The following is a 24,491-nucleotide window of genomic DNA, read 5'->3' as shown; positions in this document are numbered from 1 at the left end:
GATGCACTGCTAACATCCTAAAATGATGAAAAACACTCTGACATACTTTTCTAGAAAGACAAGCCAGTGAATGCCCATGCAAACCTGTGTTTTCTCTCACTCTGCAAGGATCTAACTCTTGCAAGATCTTCATTTTTTGTTTTAGACTTTTCTTACTATATGTACGTAAGAAATTTCGAAGCAAATCGATTGAATTCTGTCGCACACTACAAATACTACTGCACTTCCATGTGTACACTGGACCCTTAGTACGTCTCCCTAAAACTTCATCAGCTAACACCTCTTCTGCATCTCTAGACACAAGTTTCTCTTTTTCCATCACACAACCATGTTTCACCTCATATGCTCGACCACTGGTGTCAACTGCATGCACCAAATCATTTTCCTGAAAGTAACTCTCCTCATTAAAAAATGGCTCAGAACTTGAACTATCCATCCATTCTCCAGAAAATACTTCAAAAAAATTAGTCCGATTAATTATTCTTTTCCATCTACTGTTCGATTTGAAAACATCAATTGCCTTATTAAGTATCCTAATTCTATTGATTACTAAAATAAATATTTTTTCTTAACTTCAAAAGCCTAATCAACAATCTTCTCTACACTTTTCTTGTAAAAAGCAGCTCTCTGTTTACCTTTCTTTTTATTTTTTAGCAAATTTAAAACTACCCTATTTTAAATTAAATCGAAGCAAATCGATTGAATCCTGTCGCACACTACAAATACTACTGCACTTCCATGTGTACACTGGACCCTTAGTACGTCTCCCGAAAACTTCATCAGCTAACACCTCTTTTGCATCTCTAGACACAAGTTTCTCTTTTTCCATCACACAACCATCCTTCACCTCATATGCTCGACCACTGGTGTCAACTGCATGCACCAAATCCTTTTCCTGAAAGTAACTCTCCCCATTAAAAAATGGCTCAGAACTTGAACTATGCATCCATTCTCCAGAAAATACTTCACAAAAATGAGTCCGATTAATTATTCTTTTCCATCTACTGTTCGATTTGAAAACATCAATTGCCTTATTAAGTATCCTAATTCTATTGATTACTAAAATAAATATTTTTTTCTTAACTTCAAAAGCCTGATCAACTAGCTTCTCTACACTTTTCTTGTAAAAAGCAGCTCTCTGTTTACCTTTCTTTTCATTTTTTAGCAAATTTAAAACTACCCTATTGCGAAACATTCGTCTACGAATGTCCCTAAATTGATTTAACCTTCTATTGTTATCCATACTCTTCTCTCCTGCTCCAGTGGAGACATTTTTTAAGGGCCTCTCCTTCTTTTTCAAATTTGCTCTCTCCTTCTGGATCTTCACATTACCGTTAACATTTGTTTTTGTTTTACATATGTTGCAAAAAAAAGACTTAGTTGTCTTACCAGGACCGGTTTGGGTGTTTTTTGAAGTACTTGTTGTAGAGGATTCCTTTACTTCCGTTGCTAATTTTGTATTTTTCCGTATGGTATTTTTTCTTCTCCTTTGCCTTGACGGCATTTTTCCTTACTTTTTAAATGTTGATTTCAATCTGTGGTAAAGAAAAAAATAACACATTATAGACCACTATTAGCAAATAACAAAGCAATCACAATAAGCAAACGATATAAACACTAATTTGCAACATATCTAAGTTTATACCACAGCAACTATATAACTAGGAGTAAGACACAAACCAACAGGAAAGAAACTCAGGGCCTTATTTATGAAGGCCTTCCGCCACCGGTGCGTCACTTTTTTCCCATGTTAAAAGTGACTCACCGGCGCCACAAGGCAATCATGAATAAGGCCCAAATGTAAATACCATTACTTGGCCACCAAAATCGTTTTTGGAATAACATTTAAAAAACACAGCGCAGGACCTATGTACAAGCATTCAATTTCACTACTGAAACCTCACTGTTTCACAAAATACAAATCCCCTATCTTACAAATGTTCATAGCAATCATTATCAAAAAGCAAGACACAAACCAACAGCAAAGAAACTCAGGGCCTTATTTATGGAGGCCTTGCACCACCGGTGCGTCACTTTTGTCCCATGTTAAAAGTGACGCACCGGCGCCACAAGGCAATCATAAATAACACCCAAATGTAAATACCATTGATTTGCCCCCAAAATCGTTTTTTGAATAACATTTTAGAAACACAGCGCAGGACCTATGTACAAGCATTCAATTTCCCTACTGAAACCTCACTGTTTCACAAAATACAAATCCCCTATCTTGCAAATATACATAGCAAGCATTATCAAAAAGCAAGACACAAACCAACAGCAAAGAAACTCAGGGCCTTATTTATGGAGGCCTTGCGCCACCGGTACGTCACTTTTGTCCCGTGTTAAAAGTGACGCACCGGCGCCACAAGGCAATCATAAATAACACCCAAATGTAAATACCATTGATTTGCCCCAAAATCGTTTTTTGAAAAACATTTTAGAAACACAGCGCAGGACCTATGTACAAGCATTCAATTTCACTACTGAAACCTCACGGTTTCACAAAATACAAATCCCCTATCTTACAAATGTTCATAGCAAGCATTATCAAAAAGCAAGACACAAACCAACAGCAAAGAAACTCAGGGCCCTATTTATGGAGGCCGTGCGCCACCGGTGCGTCACTTCTGTCCCATGTTAAAAGTGACGCACCGGCGCCACAAGGCAATCATAAATAACACCCAAATGTAAATACCATTGATTTGCCCCCAAAATCGTTTTTTGAATAACATTTTAGAAACACAGCGCAGGACCTATGTACAAGCATTCAATTTCACTACTGAAACCTCACTGTTTCACAAAATACAAATCCCCTATCTTGCAAATAAACATAGCAAGCATTATCAAAAAGCAAGACACAAACCAACAGCAAAGAAACTTAGGGCCTTATTTATGGAGGCCTTGCGCCACCGGTACGTCACTTTTGTCCCTTGTTAAAAGTGACGCACCGGCGCCACAAGGCAATCATAAATAACACCCAAATGTAACTACCATTGATTTGGCCCCAAAATCGTTTTTTTTTTTTTTTTAAACCTTTATTCAAAAAATAAGGAGATACATGCGCAGGCCCACAACCATCATGGCCGGCCGCAAAGACAATCAATGAGTACAGGAGAAACTGAAGCCAAGCAGTAAACAGGATATGTCAACGTGTACCAAATGTGGTTGTGGGGCTCGCAAACAGGATGTGAGGTCTTCATTTTAAATTTTAGAGAAAGAGTAGGGGCTGCAACAACAAGGACATCACACCTCACAGGATAAGAGCACAAAGGAGACAGTTGGGAATTACCCCAATTACATTCGGAGATAGGCTATAACTAAAGCGACTGTGCAATCCAGGCAGCCACGGCAATAATACTGGACAATAAACCACATTACGATAATCCACATTTCTAAAAATCACCCCAGAAATCCTACCCCTCAAGAACAGAAAAGCAGAGGCTTGTCGAGAAGCCGTAAAAGAAAAAGGAAAGGTGCAAGACCAAGAGACAGCCAACCCTACGGAAGAGGAAAGAACCCTCACAAAGCCGGAAAAGAGCGATATGGACCATGGAATAAAACAAACTAAAATAACAAACCCCCCCCCCCGCACCCGCCACCCTGCACCCCTGTAATGGCTACGGCCTAACCCACTAACAGCGTGCCTGTCGCCCCGGAACTGCCCCACAGAAGGGAAATTATATATAAAGAAGTGGAGGAGGAGAAAAACAAACAAGCCCCCGGGCACCTGATACCCCCCGCCAGCAGTGACCCCCCCATATCACAATCATCATCAAAAAAGCCAAGAACAGTCAGCGTTATCACGGGGAGGACAGTCACCAGGAACCCCCCCCCCCCGGCCCGGTGAGATATTCAGTGCAGTCCCGGCAGAAATAAACAAAGTGACCCTAGGAAAATAGAAGCAACCCTGCTAGCCTCACAAGGAGATCTATCGCCAGAGTCACAACAGTTGCAAACCAAAGGAGCGTCACCGATGGTCCAAAGCAGTGGCGAGGAGCAAGTAAACCTCAAAGTCAAAGTCAGCCCTGGCCAGTGCAAATCCGTACCAGAGCACATCCCGACCAAGCCACATCCGACCAGAGGCAGTCAAAGCGTCCATGGCGGACCAAGGCAGTGAAGGTGGAACAAAGTCCGGATCCAAAATGGCGGCATCCATTAGGTAGACGGGCCAGAACAACGGAAAATGGCGATCTTCGTCGACGAGACCCTGAGACTCGACGATGAAGAACAGGACATCCAGCGACGACACACCATCGGATAGGAGACTTAGAGGGAGGACCATGTATTGCAGCAGAGGAAGGGAGGATGAGGTCGACTCTCCAAGGAGCAAAATCGGGCCGCCGCTCGGGCCCCTGCAAATGGCGGGTCAAATCGCTCGTCTGGATCACAGACTTCAGTGCAGGAGCTGCGGCGTCTGTGGCCAGTCGCGAGCTGGCATCATCAAGTTTCGCCGCCAGGGAGACACATGCGCCGGTAAATTGCGAGCGGAACGCCCCAATCGCCGCTATTACAGGTCTCAATGAATGTGCGCCATCCATCCCCTCCATCCCGGGGTCGAGAGGACGGAGGGGGACACAGTATCCAGCCCACAACGCCGGGCTCCGGGCACACATTCGGCGACCTATGTACAAGCATTCAATTTCACTACTGAAACCTCACTGTTTCACAAAATACAAATCCTCTATCTTACAAATGTTCATAGCAAGCATTATCAAAAAGCAAGACACAAACCAACAGCAAAGAAACTCAGGGCCTTATTTATGAAGGCCTTCCGCCACCGGTGTGTCACTTTTTTCCCATGTTAAAAGTGACGCACCGGCGCCACAAGGCAATCATAAATAAGGCCCAAATGTAAATACCATTAATTGGCCACCAAAATCGTTTTTGGAATAACATTTAAAAACACAGCGCAGGACCTATGTACAAGCATTCAATTTCACTACTGAAACCTCACTGTTTCACAAAATACAAATCCCCTATCTTAAAAATGTTCATAGAAAGCATTATCAAAAAGCAAGACACAAACCAACAGCAAAGAAACTCAGGGCCTTATTTATGGAGACCTTGCGCCACCGGTGCGTCACTTTTGTCCCATGTTAAAAGTGACGCACCAGCGCCACAAGCCAATCATAAATAACACCCAAATGTAAATACCATTGATTTGCCCCCAAAATTGTTTTTTGAATAACATTTTAGAAACACAGCGCAGGACCTATGTACAAGCATTCAATTTCACTACTGAAACCTCACTGTTTCACAAAATACAAATCCCCTATCTTGCAAATATACATAGCAAGCATTATCAAAAAGCAAGACAGAAACCAATAGCAAAGAAACTCAGGGCCTTATTTATGAAGGCCTTGCGCCACCGGTGCGTCACTTTTTTCCCATGTTAAAAGTGATGCACTGGCGCCACAAGGCAATCATAAATAAGGCCCAAATGTAAATACCATTGATTTGCCCCCAAAATCGTTTTTTGAATGACATTTTAGAAACACAGCGCAGGACCTATGTACAAGCATTCAATTTCACTACTGAAACCTCACTGTTTCACAAAATACAAATCCCCTTATCTTACAAATGTTCATAGCAAACATTATCAAAAAGCAAGACACAAACCAACAGCAAAGAAACTCAGGGCCTTATTTATGAATGCCTTGCACCACCGGTGCGTCACTTTTTTCCCATGTTAAAAGTGACGCACCGGCGCCACAAGGCAATCATAAATAACACCCAAATGTAAATACCATTGATTTGCCCCCATAATCGTTTTTGGAATAACATTTTACAATCACAGCGCAGGTCCTATGTACAAGCATTTCATTTCACTACTGAAACCTCACTGTTTCACAAAAGACAATTCCTCTATCTTGCATATTTTAATATCAAGCATTTCCAAAAAACATGCCACAAACCAACAAGAAAAAATCTCAATCTGCTTCCTAATTTGAGGTAACGCAGGTGACATAATTCTAAAACATTCAAATATATTTCTTTACAGAGGCAGACACTATTAATTGCTTCTCAAAAAAATAAAAGCCATTCTTATACCCCAATCTCGTTTTTTAAATAACTTTTTACAAACACAGCACAAGTCCTATGTACAAGCATTCAATTTTACTACTGAAACTTCACTATCTGCTTCCAAATCTTCTCCATAGAGCAAATAAGTCTCTATCTAAATTAAATGAATCATTACCTACCTTTAAAAATGCTTTGGGAGATTAAGAACAGTGTCAGACACACACACCAATTTTTCTTTAGCAGAGCAAAAGGTGTGCACTCAATACACTGAAACCAAGACTGGCAGAGAAAACCTCTAATTCTACACACATATGCCTCATTTCAACCAATCAAAACTCTTCCCTCACTTTTTTCCAACCGACACCCTACCCCCTCTCAGACCTTTCTATCTGTTACCATAGCAACTCCCTCCTAACTGAACTCTTAGGTTCAAAAGTTTATTCTACAATGTTGCAAATTAAGTCAGCAAGGATGTTTGACCTCTCAATACACCAGCTTATCCAGGGCATTATTGCTTTTAGTAACTTTTTCCTAACCATTCAAATTGCTTCTTTCACACAACACAACCATGCACCCTAACTTTCAGTTTTTAACTATCTGAATCCACCAATCATTGCTTGTGATTCAAGAGCAGAGAAACTCCACAATTATTTTTTTGTAAACTCCTACTGTTCCAACTGCCATTTCATCCCCACACTTCATCTGACTGCACCAGAACCTTCTCTCATCATGTATTCTGTGTGGATTATTGGACATAGCTACATCCACTGGGCTCAAAGGTATGCAGCTAGCACAAATTTTCACAACCTTGATTTATCAAATGTGGAAATCAAATGGATTGGCCAGAGAGGATTGAGATGTCACCAATTGATACCATTGGTGAAAACCTTTTTGCGTCTGCCAAACCCTGACCTCTTAATAGTGCATTGTGGTGGAAATGACTTGGGCACTATGACTGGGGTTGGTCTGGAAATGCTTTTAATGGACACCTTTGATCAATTGATGACAGTTTTTCCACAAACTGCCTTGGTATATTCTAATATATGCCAAAGACAGAAATGGAACTGGTCCAACCAATTTTGTCCACAATTTGAGGAAGCACGGAAACATGTGAATAAATCTGTTTCTGTTGAGAGACTATGGAATGGGTTCAATATACAACAATAACTTGCGTTAAAACATGCAAGACATCTACAGAGGAGATGGTGTGCACTTCTCAGATGAGGGGAATAGAATATTCCTCCTGAATTTAAGACTGTGCATTGAAACCTACTTGTAGGTACTTAAATAAACCACAGAAGCCAAAAGCTCTTTTCAGGGCTACCCTACCTCTGATCACTCATAATGATTTTCTTTTTCTAACTTTTTTCACTATTTTTCACCAAAGTACGCTCCCCGGTACGCTTCCCAGTGCGCGTACCGGGCGCCCCCCCGCGAATTAAAAAAAAAGAAATGTTTGGCCTATATGAGCCTCCTAAGCCCCCCTCAGAAAACCTAGGGGGTATGGGGCTGTCTACCGTGCCCCCTTCTACCCATTCCCAACGTTGTTTGTCCTCCATCTTGTGTCTCGATTGTACCAAAATACAAAATGGAGGACTCCCGTAATGCTGCCGGTGCGCGTACCGGGGCGCGCACCGGTAAGCGCTCCCTAAAAAAAGGTGGGAAAGTAATTTACAGAAAAACCACTGGAGACACTTTCACCAAATATAGAATAGGCCCTACTACATAGCAGTCCCTACCATTTACCCAAATTTGGTGGAATTCCATTGAGACATTTAGGCTGTAGGCCTGTCTAAATATCCTGAGGTAAATTACATGACAAAAACACATATGAAGTGTAAGAATTTACAACCAATTAAAAAGTTACTTTCATTTTCCACGATTATTTCCTGACATTTGATTGGTTATGTACATGAATATATATAAAAAAAGAGAGGGAAACACAGCCATTTTGACTACTACTTCCTGAAGTACATTTGAAAAGGAATTACACTGAGAACTTCAACTGCTTTCTCAAAGGTAAGTTGTTATTTTGGAAAGTGAAGTATGTTGTGCACTTTAAGTTAATTTGAGAAAAAATATTCTGATAGTTATATACTATCCCTCTGTAATAGTTAGAGATTGAGATAGGCTTCTCTGTTATAGTTATGGATTGAGTTAGGCTTCTCTTGTATAATTATAAATTTACTTAGGCTTTATCACATACACTTTTTTATATTTCTAATTCCAGCCTGTTACCATACACTGCCCAAAGATAACTTCACTGTTAAAAAATCAAAACTACCTGTCTGAACTTAAACCCAACAGTGCCCTATCTCTACTGATATATTTATTTTTTATGCAATTTACAGTAACAAAATGGAAGGAGAACAGAATATTTCTTTTGAAATTGTTTTGGACAACAACCCTGAAGAAAAAATTGCTGAGAATGATAACTGATTTTATGGATGAGTCTCTGGACCATGAATTAGTTCAGTGTGTGGAATCAATAGAATCACAGAATGAAAATGAGGACGTTCCAGACAATATATTGTTAGACGTTTTATTAAATTATGAAAAAGAATCAGAAGAATAAATTTATATTTAATAATCAAAAATTGTTCGAGACATTATTCATTTTTATATGTAATTCATCAAGTAGTTCCAAAATGTTTATAATATAAAGTGAGACTTATAGTATACTGTGCAACTTTTTTTGTGTTACATAGTAAGTTTGCTCATAGTTACTTCCTTTCTCCCACTATATTATCTCCAATGTGTATTTAACATCTCTTTATCATCTCCTGCCTCCATGTTGTTTCTGCTTTCCTGACAGACTATGTTATGAATTCCATATACCACAATAACTTCTGTAACAACATGCAAGATATCTACAAAGGAGACGGTGTATATTAAATTTTAGACTCTGCATTGGTACCTACAAGTTGGTACTTAATAAAAAAAAACAACAAAAAGAACAATTAATAAACATACAATTTTTGAAAAGTCTGTCATTCTTTTTTCCCCATGGTACGCTCCCCGGTACGCACCCAGTCCGCTCCCCGGTGCGCGTACCGGGCGCTCCCCCCGCGCAAAACGGAAAAAAAAAATTTGCCCTGCGGGGCCCTTTTATAGCCCCCACATCAAACCTAGGGTGTCAGGGGGGTCTACCCTGCCCCCTTATGGTAAATTCCCCCTTTGTTTTTGCCACCTCTTGTGTCTCGATCCTACCGAGACACAAGATGGCGGCCGCTCCGGACTGTTTCGAATGTTTACAGACACCCGAGAGCCAATCAGCTTTCCGTGCGCACCTCGCGTGGCTCGCCCAGAGTGCTACCCGGTGCGCGTCCCGGGGCGCTGCCATAGATATATATATTTTTTTAACCTAAATTACTCAAAATCTATTGGAGCACATATCTTGAGACATAGCAAGGGCACATCGGGCTACCAATCTCTACAATTTTGCCAAGTTTGGTGGAAATCCATTCAGCCGTTCGGGCTAAAAGTGAGGCCGACCGCCCTATAGAAATTAACATGGGGAAAACACGTTTTGGGACCCCCCTTTTATCTTGGCCCCCGCTTGACGAATCCCCCCCACATTTTCAGGGAAGGAGCGGGCCACGAAGTTTGAGGAATTCGCGAAGATTTGTCCACCGGCACCAAAGTTATTCCCAAAAGAATGTTGCGGATTTCCTATGGATCCTAACTATAACTCCTCATGACAGATATTACTATAGCTCCCCTATTGGAGACATGTCCATCTATAACTTTTCGTAGAGCCCCCTCCATGAGGGATGTGCTAGTTAAATCTAGTCCAGAAGTCACTATTAAAACTAATTGGTTGTCCAATAGATCTGGCTTTTTTAAATGCAGCTCTTGCAGAGCATGCAAATTTGGAGTTAATACTACAGAGTTGACACCAGCTTTCTCTGAGACTATTAGCAAGATCAATAATTTGTACACCTGTAAAACAGATTATGCGGTTTACGTTCTACAATGTACTTGTGGTCTCCAATATATTGGGAGTACCAAATTACAAGTGTTTAACCGCATCTTGCAGCACTTACGTGCAATAGTCAACTCCGACCCAAGCTATCCTGTCACGCGTCACTTCAAATTAGTCCATAATAACAACTTGAATGGTTTGAAGTATTTTGTTATAGACGCAGTTCCCCTATCTAAGAGAGGTGGAGATAGGGAGAAAAGACTTCGACAGTTGGAAAGCCATTATATAGTGCTACTTAATAGCAAAATTCCGAATGGACTCAATATGGGGGAGGACCTTCATAACTTTCTGTAAATCTATACTAGGTGCAGTAGGGTATTTTTTCCATAACTGATGTAAAGGTCTATTTTTTTACCCTCTCCTCATATTTACAATGGTTGTTTAATTAGCTTCAGATTCAGGTTTTACTGTTTTTATGGTTTTACCTATATTTTTGGAATTCGTTGAGGACATTATATCTGATCACTACTGGATTTGGATACATGTAAATATATGAAATTCTTCTAGATATCTTGATTGTTGTCATGTTAACTTTTTGACCAGGATCTGAAAACTGTTCTCATAAAGCTGCTGATTATATTTAACTACCGGTCTATTTTAGCACTTTTGCACTTTTAAGCACTTTTCACTTTATCTGCTGCTATTACTGTTTACATTGTTAGTAATATTGCTCATCAACATTTAAAAATAATGCTTAGCACTTTAGCACTTACTCACTTTTTGTGGGTGGTTTGACTTAGCTCACTTTCAAACCATATTGTAGACGATATTAGGTGATCATACTCAATTGTACCGATTATAGGCCCTTGCCCTGTATAACCATTATAAAATCAAATATTGTTATATAATATTGCAATATTTTTTACTTTACTGAAATTATGTTGTCAAATTGTTTTTTATAAGCTTAAACAACTCTTCAGTAAATTGATATGTATTGACAACATGAAGTATGTTTTCACTGTTTATGAAAGTCAATAGGTGGAGTTACGTGTGCTTTATAGACTATTTAAACCACCTGTGTCTCTGGGTAGATTATGTGATCAAGTCCGGTTTGCCGGACGAAACGCGTCATGCTGCTGCCCATTTTGGAATACATTTTCACTTTTTGCACTCTTCACTTGTGGTCTGTACCTGTCTTTTGCGCTGGAGTTCGTGTGAGCCCTCGTGCCTGCAGGATTGTGGATTTCTATATATATATATAAACGTACATATCTTATGGCCTGACTCTGAGGGATGGGGTGCCCGGGCCCGAAATTGACCTGGGAGGGGGGTCGTGCGGCTCCCCTTCTCGTTTTTTAATTAAAAATAAACGATCTGGCCCCAAGGGATGAGGTATCCGGGGCCCAAAATGGTCCAGGGAAATGAGGCCATGTGGTCCCTTCCTTTAGAAAAAGCCACCAACAACCTTTCAGCAAACTCTCTGTGTGGGACTCTCTGGAGGTAATAGGAGGGGTAGTTGGCCGCCAAGGACCCTCAATCGCCAAGGGGACTTCATCCCTCTACTAGTAGTGTGACTGGAGGCACACTTGCAGAGCGCTTCATCCCCAACGCTCCCCCACTACATTTCCCTTACACCCGCCGCTGATGCTTTTGGACGCTGCTCCTCTCCTATGTGTTGGAACCTGTTAATAAAGATTTATCTTCAAACCTTCTACGGTGTCATTCACCACACAAACATCATGATTAAGTATGCAATTCTTTTATTATGAATTACTAAATGGTTAATCCACAAATGTAAATAAAAGCTGGGATAGGGTATTGTAAGGTTGGGGCCCTAGGCCCTCACGCAGCGGGAAGGACACAGACAAATGAGGATACTGTCTGGAACTGGCCCAGGGCAAGTGCGCCTTCCCCCTTTTATTAGTAGGGTTACCTGACTGGAATGGGGGCGGCATGAGTGTGGAAGCCCACCCTCAAGGAGTGCCTGGTGAAAGGGCATTATTGTAGAAACACTAGACAGTCACCAGCCGATCACTACAGATATCACACATTCCTTTCCCTAGGACCACTGTCTGTTTTTATAGAATAAATCAGTTCCCACTTTCAATAACCATGGGTACAGTCTTGGGGATAAAACCCCTTTCTGTCACTCTGGCATTCTTGGAGTGGGCTGCAAGCTAGGAGGCTGCTTTCAGAGCAGCTCGAGCTGCCATCACCCGAAGTTTGCATTAAGCTATGCTGGAAACTTACACATAAGGGCCTGTTGTACTTTAGGATGTCATGTGTTTTTTTGCATACTCAAGTATGCATCATTGGTGCCTTGTTGAACCTCCTTCTATGTAGGAGATGAAAGCTTTACTCTGCTATGCAGTCGGGTATTGCGGATTGCCCATGCTCTTTTACACAGTGGTATTCAAGCTAGATATGCCACTCCCCCATCCCAGGTGAACGCTTTTAAGTCAGCTACCCACACCAGACTTGGGAAAGTGCAGATGAAATTGAGGGTGGGGGTGTGGTGGGTAAGATTTATTACATTTTTGGCGCAGTAAGGATTGTACCAAGGCAGTAGGTGACGGAATTTGTGTCTCTGTTCCGAGGTCTTGATGCAATATCCACTAGTACGTTACAAAGGCAGCTCCCTTTTTTGTTAGTTTGTAAACTTACTGGGCTGGTGGTGGGAGCCCTCATACATTATCTTCTTCTTCCACAGCTTGTTCTAACAGCAGATGTGGCTTAGTATTTAGGTCTCCATATAACAAAATGAGCCATGACCATCGATGTTTAAGCTTTCCGATAGCACAGGGCATTACCTGTTCCTCTTGCAGGGTTTTCAATGTTAATTAAAGAGTTTTAAGGACCTGAATAATTTATTTCTGCCCGTTCAAAGGTAAATAGGCATTGACGTGGTCCTATGCCAATTCTGTTTCTTCATCTTTAAGCGCTGAGTACTATTATTTATTCTTATACTGTTTACTCCGACTTTTTTTTGTAAAGCTAGTTACAACCCCAATTACAAGGCCACCTTTGGGTCTGCCTTCAGGCTGGCTCTGGGCAGGCACAGTAAAGGAAATATAACACCACAAACCAGTATTATCCAATGTCCATGTGTCCTGGAAACAACAGATATCTTGTTGTATGAAGCTAGCCCATCTTTGTCTTCCAGCTTTATCTCCAAAATCTCCTATATTCCAACTTATTATCCTTAATCATGCAGACCCAAAGTGGGGTGGTTTAATGTTATCCCATAACTGTTTATTAGGGAACTCAGTAGATTCTCACCTCCACTCGAGGCATGATATTATGGAGTTACAAAATCTTTGTACAAGCTCTGTTGGACCTTATTTTGTGATGTAAATAAAATACCGATGTCTGGTGCAACCCTGAACCTCATGTTTGAGAGAACATCTTTATCTGAGAGAGACAAAGCAGGACCACACGCTGTTTCCAAAACTGCATGCTTTCTATTGATTCCTCTCTTTTCATTGTTCCACTCTTTCCTGGCAATGTACAGCTGACTCCTTGTCTAATAACATCCTCTTACAGCATCATAGCAAAGCTCTCCTGTCACTGTCCAAGTCACCTGCGAAATCTCCACTGTCTTCCCAAACTAGAGTCACTACGTAAAGCTGTCAATGAGCTGCTCCGTGCCAGAGACCCTCTCTGCTGCCAGTGATCTCGTCTCCTGCATTCGTCCACTTCCCTGTCACTTCCCACCTCTGCTGCCTCTGGTCACTTTTCAGTTCGCTTCTCGCACCTCCTGTCAGCGCCCTCCTCTCCCGTCTCCAGCTCACCCCTCCTTCCACTGTTCATCTTTTCTACCACTGCTCATCTCTTCAGTCAGTAATCACCTCTCCCATCTCTACTCCTATCTCCTGCCACTGATTACCACCCTTGGCATCTTTTCTGTTACTGGGCGTCTCTCCTGTCACTGCTCTCCCATCCTGTTGCTGTGCTAGAGTCACAGTCCATCTCTGCTGTCAGTATACACTTCTTCTGTGACTGCTCCATTCTCCATCACTGCTTGTTACTCCTTGTACTCCCTCTCGTATTTCTTGATCCTCTCCCCTATAGTCTCAATACCAGGGCCAGATTGGCCTTTTATTTCATCGTGCACATTTCCCTGTGGGTTGGAGGCAATCGGAGTCCCAGAGCCTCTCCAGGTGCTTCTGTCACTTTCCCAGCTCCCTGGCATTGCAAAGTATTCAGAGTATTCAAGAGAGAGTTACAGAGGGGCAGAGATTCCGGGCAATCAAAGACAGAGAAGAGAGAGAGGAGAGAAGGAAGGAGAAAGGGAGATATGAGGGGGTGGAACGAGAAATATAGAAGGGGGAGAGGAAGGGAGCAGAGATGGTTTGAGCATTTTTGCCAGGGCACCTTTTTGAAACAAGGCTGGCACTGCTTACTGCTCCATCTGTTCACTCGTTGCACCTCTTTCCCATGTCTCCTACAACTGCCCACCTTTACCTTCCATTGACCTTCAATCCTTCCATTGTTCTCTCTCACCAATGCTCATATCTCCAGTCTCCTGTCCATTTATTGCTACAAACTCCTCCTTTCATCACAGCCCATCAGATGATGCTCCTGAAAGGCTGGGAGTAATAAATGGGAATCAGCCTCCCATGTCACTGAATCTTCACCTCAACTGCCCACCTCTCAAAGGGAGATAGTTGTGGAGAAGTATTAATACTTGGCAAGTCTAGCTCAGCCTTTCATACTATCGAGTTTGTAGAATTGAGTATTTTTTAAGTGGATAACTGTAAGGCCAGTTATTTGCAGCACAGATACACATTTGCAACTAATATTAAGCACTACTTACAGAAATGTTTTGGCACAGAGGCCCCTAAAAGACCTACACTTGTCTGCTCGGTGGAGCCAAAAGTCAACTGTGGTTCGGGGGGGGGGGGGGGGGGGGGTTCCATGAAGAAGCATTTTTGTGCAATCCTGTTCGGGAAACTCCTGCCTTAGACTGTGGAGGGTGTGCTATAAGATGGTAGGGGCCTTGTTCAGAGGTTTCCTACCATAGATGATGGATTTGGCAGCAGGCCACAGAAACTTCCTATTTCCTCTGGAGATAGAGGGTGTGTTGGGTGGAGACACAGGGCTTCTCTGGTGATTTCTTCCTGCAAAGATAAAGGTAATGTTTGGTGAGTGCAAGTCCTAATGAGGAGTGAGAGTTGGAAGGTGCATTGTGTCGGGTACCATGGACTAGATAGTGGATGGGCTGACTAGCACAGAGGGCGAGGTGGCAAAGCTTACTTTCGCATACTGCTGATCCCTAACACCAAATAGCCAGGAACCATGCTCCAAAGAGAAGGTGATGTTTTTCAAGTTCTGTGAAGCGTCTCCCATCCTGGATCTTGAGGCCAACTTCATGTGTAGTCTCTGGGGAGGCCAACTTGGAACAGGGTGATGGGGGAGTTTGGTGAACAAAGATGAACGGGTGAAGATAGAATGTCTTTTGGTTTAGGACTCACATCCCTTTGGTATAGAGGCTGAGCCACAGGGAAGCAGCGGGTTTTTGTCTTTCCTCCTAGTTTTAGAATCACAGCACTGGGAGTACATTGAGACTGGCAAAACCATTAGAAAAAGTGCATTCAAGTGAAAAGAATAGCAATCTCAGAAGAGGCTACTGCCCGAGCCCTCGCGTGAAAATATCACCACATAGCTAAGTGGAGAAATCATTTTTAGTTGAGAGGAAATACCACAGCCAACTAACAGGTGAGAAAGTCATCTACAGTTCTTCTCCCATAGTTAAACAATGCATTCTACGGGCTTCAAGGGTTAGTGTGCTAGTTGTGTTGGACTAAAGGAATTTCCCACTCAAAGAGGAAGTAAGGGAAGACTATTGAGATTAGAGGTCAAATAAGTAGCACTCTCCTAGATATGCTTGGTATGGAAATTCTGAATAGTTTTATGCCCAATGGTATGTATCCAAATGATTGACATATACTAGTAATGATTTATCAGCAAACCTTTCAAAGACACACCTCAAAAAATAGGAACTGCGCTGTGTACGTGTGAAATATCATGCGAGATTAGAAAACCCAGCACTCTGCCCTCAAGCAAGAAAACAAACCAATTAAACATGATCTTCTCACTCTGGATATGATAAAAATGATGGGTGTGAAAATATGACTGCTAATGTTGCTTAACAGGCGGAAGGGGCAGTTTACCCGTGTATATAAGCCTCATCTTCGACCAGGCTGGGCACAACTCGAAGTGACTCTTCCAATATTTACCTAGTGGCTGAGTTTGACACCGGTGTAAGAGACGACCATGTCTGCCAAGGGAGGATGCAGAGAAACTCAGAAGGCCCAGTGCCAAGATGTTAAAGTCGTGGAGAAATGCCAGGACCGTAAGTACTTATTTATTACTTAGACAAATTATATAAATGGGCAGATGAAATGGGAGGAAGATGGGAACATGAGCATAGCTACAGGCAAGCACTATCTGGCCAACCTAACGCTCCAAATTTGTGATCCTATATGTTCTGCGATTAAATCAGTTTGTTACTTGCCTTCTTATGTGGTCCACTTGACATTGCATCAAAATGGTGATAAAATGTGAGATGAAACATGAGTTGGGGTCTGCTTGTAACATAAAATCCGCCAAAGAAATGACATGTTTGTAATATTTTCAGTGTAACAACTGCAAAACCTTAGGTAAAATCTGTGCAGAACTTGCGGACTTGATGTGACTTGTGGTCTTTTTTACCATCATTTTTTAAAATGTCGGTTTATTAGCTTTACTAGGATCATGCTATAATTTTAATATCAATTTATCATGCAATCACCCCTCTTGAGTAATTGCAACCCTTTATTTCAACTAATCACTCAAAATTATTTATATGCGCGACTAAAGTTTAAAAATCAGAGAATTAAATAGTTTAAAAGGTTACAGGAGATTGATTAAGTATGAGGGCAATGTTTTAGGTATTCCAAAATAACAATTCAGGTGGAATTGTAACTTACTGTTCACCTGTCAAAGCAGATTGGGCAGAAGAGAAATCAGGAGAATTTATGAAACCTCGCTGCCTCTTTAAGTCGTTTAAGACTGGAACGGAGTCCATAGTATGGCAGGTTCACCTAACAAGTGATTTACATTTGACCAATTTTAGGAGCGTTACATATTTCCCAGTTTGGTACGATTAATGTGCTTTAAGCTCACATCCTATCAATAAAAAGGATTTTGACAATTTTGAATTCTGAAATAGCTGCCTACAACATGAGTGAAAGATACCCTGGGCCTTAAGGAATTAGGATGTGGTCCTGGAAAGAATGAGGCCACCAACTGCTTCACAATGAAGATTTTTTTTAAGTAAAAACGTTCTATATTGTCTTACTTAGTGTGGCCAGCCACCATCTGCCATAAAAACCAGCAACAACAGCAATAACTTTATTACATGTTTTGCTAGAGTGAAATACGGGGAAAGTTATCTTAACCGATTTATATTTTTTCCTTCAAATGTTGCCATCCATTACATGGAAGTTATGATGCTTCCTCCTACAGGAGAAATGAGAGTAAAATTATAAGGAGACCTTCTGGGGACTTTAAAACATTGACTCTATCAGCAGGAGCGCTTCCGGTTGGAACCTGTTCCACAGCCAAGCGGATGACAAAAAAAAATCTGTTCATACTGGTTTTATGTCCCAGTCACACCCCGACATAAAATATGTAAATACGAATGTGGCAGTGTTGAAAGAGAATTGTATGAATTAAACATGCAGTGGAATGGCATTCAGGGGATTCATATACAGTAGGTGTAAATGTATGGGACCCTGGGACAGAGTACACAGAGCAAAGCGGCAGTGATGGAGCAGAGGTGAGGGAGTGGTGTAGGCGACCACCACCTAATCAACGCACAATGACAATCTCTGAGTATACCCCTTTCCTCCATCCTGACAGCGAAGTCTGAGCTCCATGTCCGACACCCGGTGGAGCTGCTCTGTTCAGCTATTGAGGAGATCGGCCTGGGTTCACCCCCTGACTGTCACCAACGCAGCCGGACTTTCAGCACAGATTTTCTCCCCGTCTACCTGTCTCGCCCACCCCCCCCATCGTATTTCTGTAACTCTGCTTTTTCCTTGTCTCCTATCTGTTCCCATTTCCCACTCTTTCGTTCTATGTCTACTTCCCTTGCTCCTATCCCCTCTAACATGAACCTTTCCCCTTGCCCGCTACACCGCCTAGCCCCCTGTCCTTTTGTGCCCTTTGACTAAGCACTCCTTCTCCCCTTGTTGGGTAAATATCCAATATATATACTCTGAAGTCTCAGCGAACCCGCTGAGAGAGTCCACAGCGCCAAGGGAGCCAATCATATTTGAGGTGTGGTATGGCACCCCTTGCCAAAGCACTCCCTCTCCCCTTTTTGGGGAAGCATCCAGTATGTAGGCCTTGGCGTCTCAGAGACCCCTCTGAGAGAGTACACTGCATTTAGGGAGCCTCTCTCAACAGAGATGGGGAAATGATACCACTTCCCCTGGGATCACAACTTACTGGACTTTGGACGCAGCTTTGACTCGTCTACCGGTTGGTGTCCCCGTCACCACCCCCCTCCTCTTTCCATTATGTGTCTCTCACCCTCCCCTCCTCTTTCCCTCCTCCATTCTCTGTCTACTTCCCCTGCTCTTAACCCCCTCCCCTGAATCTCTCCCCTTGCCTGCTATATATATATATGCCACTCCTGCCTTCAAACGTTTCGATATTTTCTTCACCTCTTTTTCTATGCAGGCACGAGTCACATATACATACAAGTGGGCAAAACCTATGCCTGGAAAAAGCTATGTAAATCACTCTGCAGAGTGTGGTCGAACTCCTCTCAGATACTTTGAAAAATAACCCCTTTTATTAGCTCCTTATATTGAATAAAAGTCTTTATACAGTGTGTGCCACTATCACATCCACTACATTGATCTAACCGTTCCATCACAAGGTAAGTTAGATAAAGAGATCAAAATAGTAACTATATACTCAATGATGTAGATGATGCAATATTTTTGTAGGTCGATATTATGGACATATATCTTACAGTAGACAACAGAGCAGGGGTGTGAATGGGCTTGTAAAGCAGGCCCCTGTGTCTCTCAGTAGCCTCTGTCTAATGTAAGACTGCTAGGTTTGTCAATATAGATCAGATGTGCACTCTACCGTATGTTATGTATAAGTTGGTAATGTGCAGCCTTCTCTTCCTTTTCAGCATGTGCCCCAGTGGTGCTGTGCCAGGATCCAGTCCCTCAATGTGAGCCTCAGTGTAAGCCCCAGTGTGAGCCCCAGTGTGAGCCAGGTAAGTTTCATTTCATGAAGATGACCACAGAGCTGATCATTCCCAATTAAGAGACGTCATTCCTGTATTGAATTTGAAACATTGTTATTTAGCAATATGTATCTGCTTTCACGATGTTAGTTATTTTTTTAGGGGAGTCTCCAATTTATAAAGATCTCTTTTCAGTTTTCAAAAGCATAATATGACAGTAAAACCAATTCCAAAGCCATGCTAAAGATTAAGGGCCTAATTATTTTAAAGTGTTGCATCGATGCGATATGCATATGGCCATGTCTGAACTGGGGTGGCTTAGTGAGCAAAATAACAATGGATTAAACCCAGATCTGTGACTGGGGGTGAATGTTTTGCCATTGTGCAACATTCCGTCTATCATTTTGTGGGTTTTGCATCGAAGCGAAGTTGCACCTATATCGTTTTTAAAGTGCTGCACATAAACTGTATGTAAAAAGGATTTCAAACTGATACCTCTTGAACTGCTCACCTTGGAAGCTGATTGAGAGGAGGGAGAACGCAAAACCAGAAATACTCACTTCTTGGAGGATAACAGACAGACGCTATTTTCAGAGTTGGCTGTCTAGTCTGAGCGCAAGGCACTTCGGGTATCGGCAAATAAGAGCAGGATGACGCCTACGCGCAGCAGATGCGCGCAGTGCACGCGCGCAGCGGCGCGCCTAAGGCAAGCCTGTCTGTGCCCGTCCGCCCCCGACCGGGACAAGGGGCCAGAAATCCTGCCCAAACCACCTGGGACCCACCAAAAAACATATATACACAAAATCAGAAGATCAGGTACTGAACCCAGGTGTTCACCCCACTTGCCTAGACTCTATGAGTATGCACAAACCCTAGATGTGTCTCACATGTGGATTTACAGGCAAAAACTAAGCTCCGACAGAGAATAGTCACAGGAGGAAAGGTAGACTAAACTAAACACTGGAAGATGGGACTAATTAACTGTTGATCCCTCTCAAACCATGCAATAGAGAGTATGTTTCTAATAGAGGAGGAAGAGCTTGAGGCCTTATTCCTGTCAGAAACATGGCTGCGGAACAGCTCAATCCCAGATATTATAAACGCCCTGCCTCAGAGATTTGAAATCTACCGCCTCAACAGAGAAGGTGCGATACAAGGGGACATCGCCATTATCTGCAAATCACATCTTGCCTGCACCACCACCCCCTAAATATAGCTAAGTGTGAGGCTTTCACTTTTAGACTGTCCCTCACCCCTGAATGTTCTTTCTCAGGATGCCTTATCTACAGGCCACTGGGGACTTGAACGCAATTCCTGGAATCTACACCAGACACTCTAGCCAGTCTGATAATAGAGAAAAGCGCCTTCACTTTACTAGGCAATCTCAACATCCATCTGGACAGAAGTATGAACCCCTCAACAATGAGATGCCTAGCCAACATAGACTCACTAAAGCTTACTCAGCTTGTACACCTGCCCACTCATGAAAAAGCCCATATTCTGGACCCCATCTTTTTAAACGACCCCAGACTGGAAACTCTCGACCCGATTCGGATGCTATGGACTGACCACTCCCTTGTCCCATTCCGGCTCCTTAAACCCTTTCTCACAGAACAAAAAAACATAAGTTTAACTCTAGGACGCAAATGGCCAAGGCAGGCCTCCGCAGCTTGGGTTACAGGCCTTGAATCTTCAGTCCCACCTGAATCCATAGATTCGGAAGAGGCCAACAAAAAATGGACAACATGGATAAAAGGATCCATAGACCGTCATTTCAGGAAGCCAGGCCCAATAAAACCAAAAAACACTAACAGATCTTCCTGGTTCAGTCCTGAGCTGGTAACCCTAAAAAAAACTTGTAAAAAGCTTGAACGAAGCTGGAGAAAAACCTATGACCCCAAGCTTAGAATAGCCTACAAATCAGCCATCCAGCACTATCACAAGCAAATAAAGAAAGCGCAATCAACCTACTTTGCGAAAAGAATTGAGACCTCCTCCGACTCCTCCATAGAGCGTTTTAAAATAGTAAAATCTCTCTCAACAATCGAACCCGGAGCCAACACACCCCAAGGCTCAAAAGAGAGATGCAATGAGCTAGCATCTTTTTTAAGAGTAAGGTAGAAAACATCTACAACTCACTACACACCAGCTCAAGCATGACCGCCACATCCACAGAAGCCCCCGCTCCCGTAATACCTATCAAAATCACTGAACTGTCACCGCCCCTTCCCCCCAGAGCTACACTCCTTTCCTAAACTGACCGAAGACCTGGTCAGCAACCTATTTTCAAACATAAAATCAGGATCACCCTTAGACCCAGCTCCCCCGCACATTCGTGCACAAGGGGGCAAAAGCACTCTCACCCAAATCTCCCACCTCATCTCCTTATCCCTCGAAAGTGGCACAGTACCTAAAGAGTGAAAATATGCCATTGTGAAACCCCTTCTTAAAAAACCCCAACTAGACCCAGCCTTATTGACAAACTACTGTCCTATCTCACTGCTCCCCCTCTTGGGCAAAATCGCAGAAAAACATGAGAACAAGACAGTTTCACAATTCCTGGAAGACAATGCAATCATACACCAATCTCAGATGGGATTCCGGCCTAAACACAGCACGGAATCAGCCTTGCTGGTTTTCACAGAAAAACTTAAAGCCACTCTAGATCTGGATCAAGCAGCTGCAATCGTGCTTCTGGACCTCAGCTCCGCCTTCGACACCGTGGACCAGGCGATAATGATAAACAGACTCACGAACATTGGAATCAAAGGCACAGCCACCAAATGGCTAGCCTCCTTCCTGAGAGGTAGAACGTTCCAATGTATGGAGGCCGGATTCCTCTCAGACGTCCTCTCAGCACCCTGGGGGGTTCCTCAGGGGTCCTCCCTGAGCCCAACCCTCTTCAATATTTACCTGAGCCCACTAGCCCATATAGTACAGGAATTTGGCCTCTCCATAGTGTCATACGCAGATGACACACAATTAGTAGTGTCAATCTCCGAATCCAATAACTCGGAACACAGGTTTCTCGCACGTTGCCTGGAAAAAATCGGGTCCTGGATGGCAGAATGCAGAATAAAACTTAACGGGGATAAAACAGAGCTCATGATCCTCGTCAGTAATTTCAGCCTACGCTCAGAGATCCCCTGGCGAGCAAAATGGGTCCCCCCCCCAAATCCTGTAGAAAAAACTTGGAATGTGTCTGGATCAAAATCTAACAATGGAGACCCAAGCAAAAAAACTGGCAAACACCTGCTTTGGGATGCTCCGAATGATCAGGACAATACCGGGCCTGCTCCCAGAAAAATCAAGGAAAACAGTAATTCACGCCTTAGTGGTATCAAGACTTGACTACGGAAACTCACTATATCTTGGCTCCCCAAATATGTAATTAAAAGGCTGCAAACAGTTCAGAACGCTGTCGCCCGACTACTCCTCAAAATTCCAAAACACCAGTCAGAAGGGCCACCCTGAAGGAGCTACACTGGCTTCCTGTCAATGCCAGGATTACATTTAAAGCCCTCTGTCTAGCACACAGAGCTATTAACGGGAAAGGCCCCGCTCTAGTACAGGACCTCATCTCCCATTACTCTCCACGTTGGAACCTCAGACCAGCATAAAAATTACCGATGAACACCCCAAGAATCAAGAGATCCAGATGGGGTGGAAGGTCATTTAAACACCTGGTTCCTAAGCTATGGAACAGCTTGGACCTAGAATTACAGACGACCAAAAGCGAAACCACATTTAAAAAGAGACTAAAAACATGGCTGTTTCCCTAAAACATCTGCTGAAACCCCTATCTCGTCTCATTCTTAGCGCTGGGATGCCCAAGGGTAGCCATGCGCTCTATAAATGCCTAAACCTAAGAGCAACCGGACATTGGGCACCAAAACTAGGACTCTGGTGGGCGTTTGTCTGCTGTTGCCCCTGGATCTCTGAAGACCCATTAAAGGTAGGTAATCAAGGTAGAATTGTGTGCATTAATAACTGTGAATTCCCCTGCCAGTCACTGGTCAGTGCTGACCAATGCTGACAGGGAAAGCAGGCCAAATTAAGATGACCTGTGAGTACACGTGGTCAACCTGTATAAATGATTCCAGAGGTTTGAACCAAGAACCAATTCTAGTAAAACAGGTTTAAAGTTCAATGCATATGAGCCAGAGAGCCTGAGTAAGCAGACACCATAAGGATAAAAAAGCTCCAGTTTGGAGAGGGAGTCCTTGTTTGGCAGAAAAATTATAGAAGGTTATGTTATCAACTGACATTGAAACCTCTCACTGGCTCACCTTTTGTAGGTTTCTGGTGCTTTTGAGACTTCACCAGATGCTGCTGTTGAGATTTGCTACACAATGTTGGTCTGCGAGCTGCGTTAATTTTGTGAAGATAAGCAACATGACTCATTTGAGAGTTTTGACCCGAAATTACCCCCCAAACATCTTGTTTGCGTTCACCACCTTTTAATGTTACAATGTAACTTAGAAGAGAAAAAGCTGTAGGTAATTTCATCAGCACTTCCTCAATGCATATCAAATGCAGAAGGAACTATCTAATATTCAATAGCCAGAATAATGCACACATGATTAGATGGGGATGCCATGTTTGACAATGGTAGCAGCACACTAAACATTACAATTTGAACCTCAAAGTGTCAGCTTAGTGGTCTGGTACACCATAAACCCAGACCCATGTTGAAAGATGAAGCACAAGATGTGATGGAACACCATTTTTGTGTAGCATTTCGTGGATGAGGCTGGGGTTAATGACCTTCTATTCCAGCACAGGTCCATGATCCTGAGTGTTAAAATTATAATGTTCTGTGGAACACCTTAGTCAGATGTTGTCCAGTTATCTTCTCCCTTTGAAGAAAAAAAGACTCTCTCCTCACTCATATACCTGTGTCAGAAAATCCTTTTGTTCTGTTTTTTGCTCAGAAACAAAAATTCTGCACATGGTATGCCATAAAAAACACTAATTAATGTTCCCTTTCTTCTTCAACAGCCCCATGTGCTCCAGTTTGCCAGGACCAGCAGTCAGTAAAAGGTGGCAGGAAGTGCTGACCTGAGAAAACAAGCACCAGCTCCCATGTTACCACGTCTACCTTCCACTCCCTGTGATTAAGAAGTAAAATCAGAAATGAAAATTGATTCTGATTGCACAGCAAGCCGTCTCATGCCATTATGTTCTATGATGTGTACAGAATGATGCCATTTGAATAAGACTGCAGTAAACTAATACATTATTAAATGTTCTTTTGTCTGTCATGGTCTCTTCTAAATAAGCTGATTG

General features: G+C 42.6%; 2 long non-coding RNA genes across 2 annotated transcripts in view; both read left to right on the top strand.

The window, feature by feature from the left end:
* Window positions 1–24,491, top strand: part of LOC147711267 (uncharacterized) — a 331,066-nt gene that overhangs the window by 54,005 nt on the left and 252,570 nt on the right. The gene's annotated exons all lie outside the window — the stretch shown is intronic.
* Window positions 16,148–24,453, top strand: LOC147711268 (uncharacterized). Its single transcript, XR_015295911.1, has 3 exons — window positions 16,148–16,304; window positions 19,146–19,232; window positions 24,204–24,453. It is a non-coding gene; the product is annotated as an uncharacterized LOC147711268 (long non-coding RNA).

This window comes from Lissotriton vulgaris, chromosome 5 (assembly GCF_964263255.1).
Source record: "Lissotriton vulgaris chromosome 5, aLisVul1.2, whole genome shotgun sequence".
NCBI lineage: Eukaryota > Metazoa > Chordata > Amphibia > Caudata > Salamandridae > Lissotriton > Lissotriton vulgaris.
Note: the sequence above shows the minus strand (reverse complement) of the source record. Positions and strands in the feature narration are given on the sequence as shown.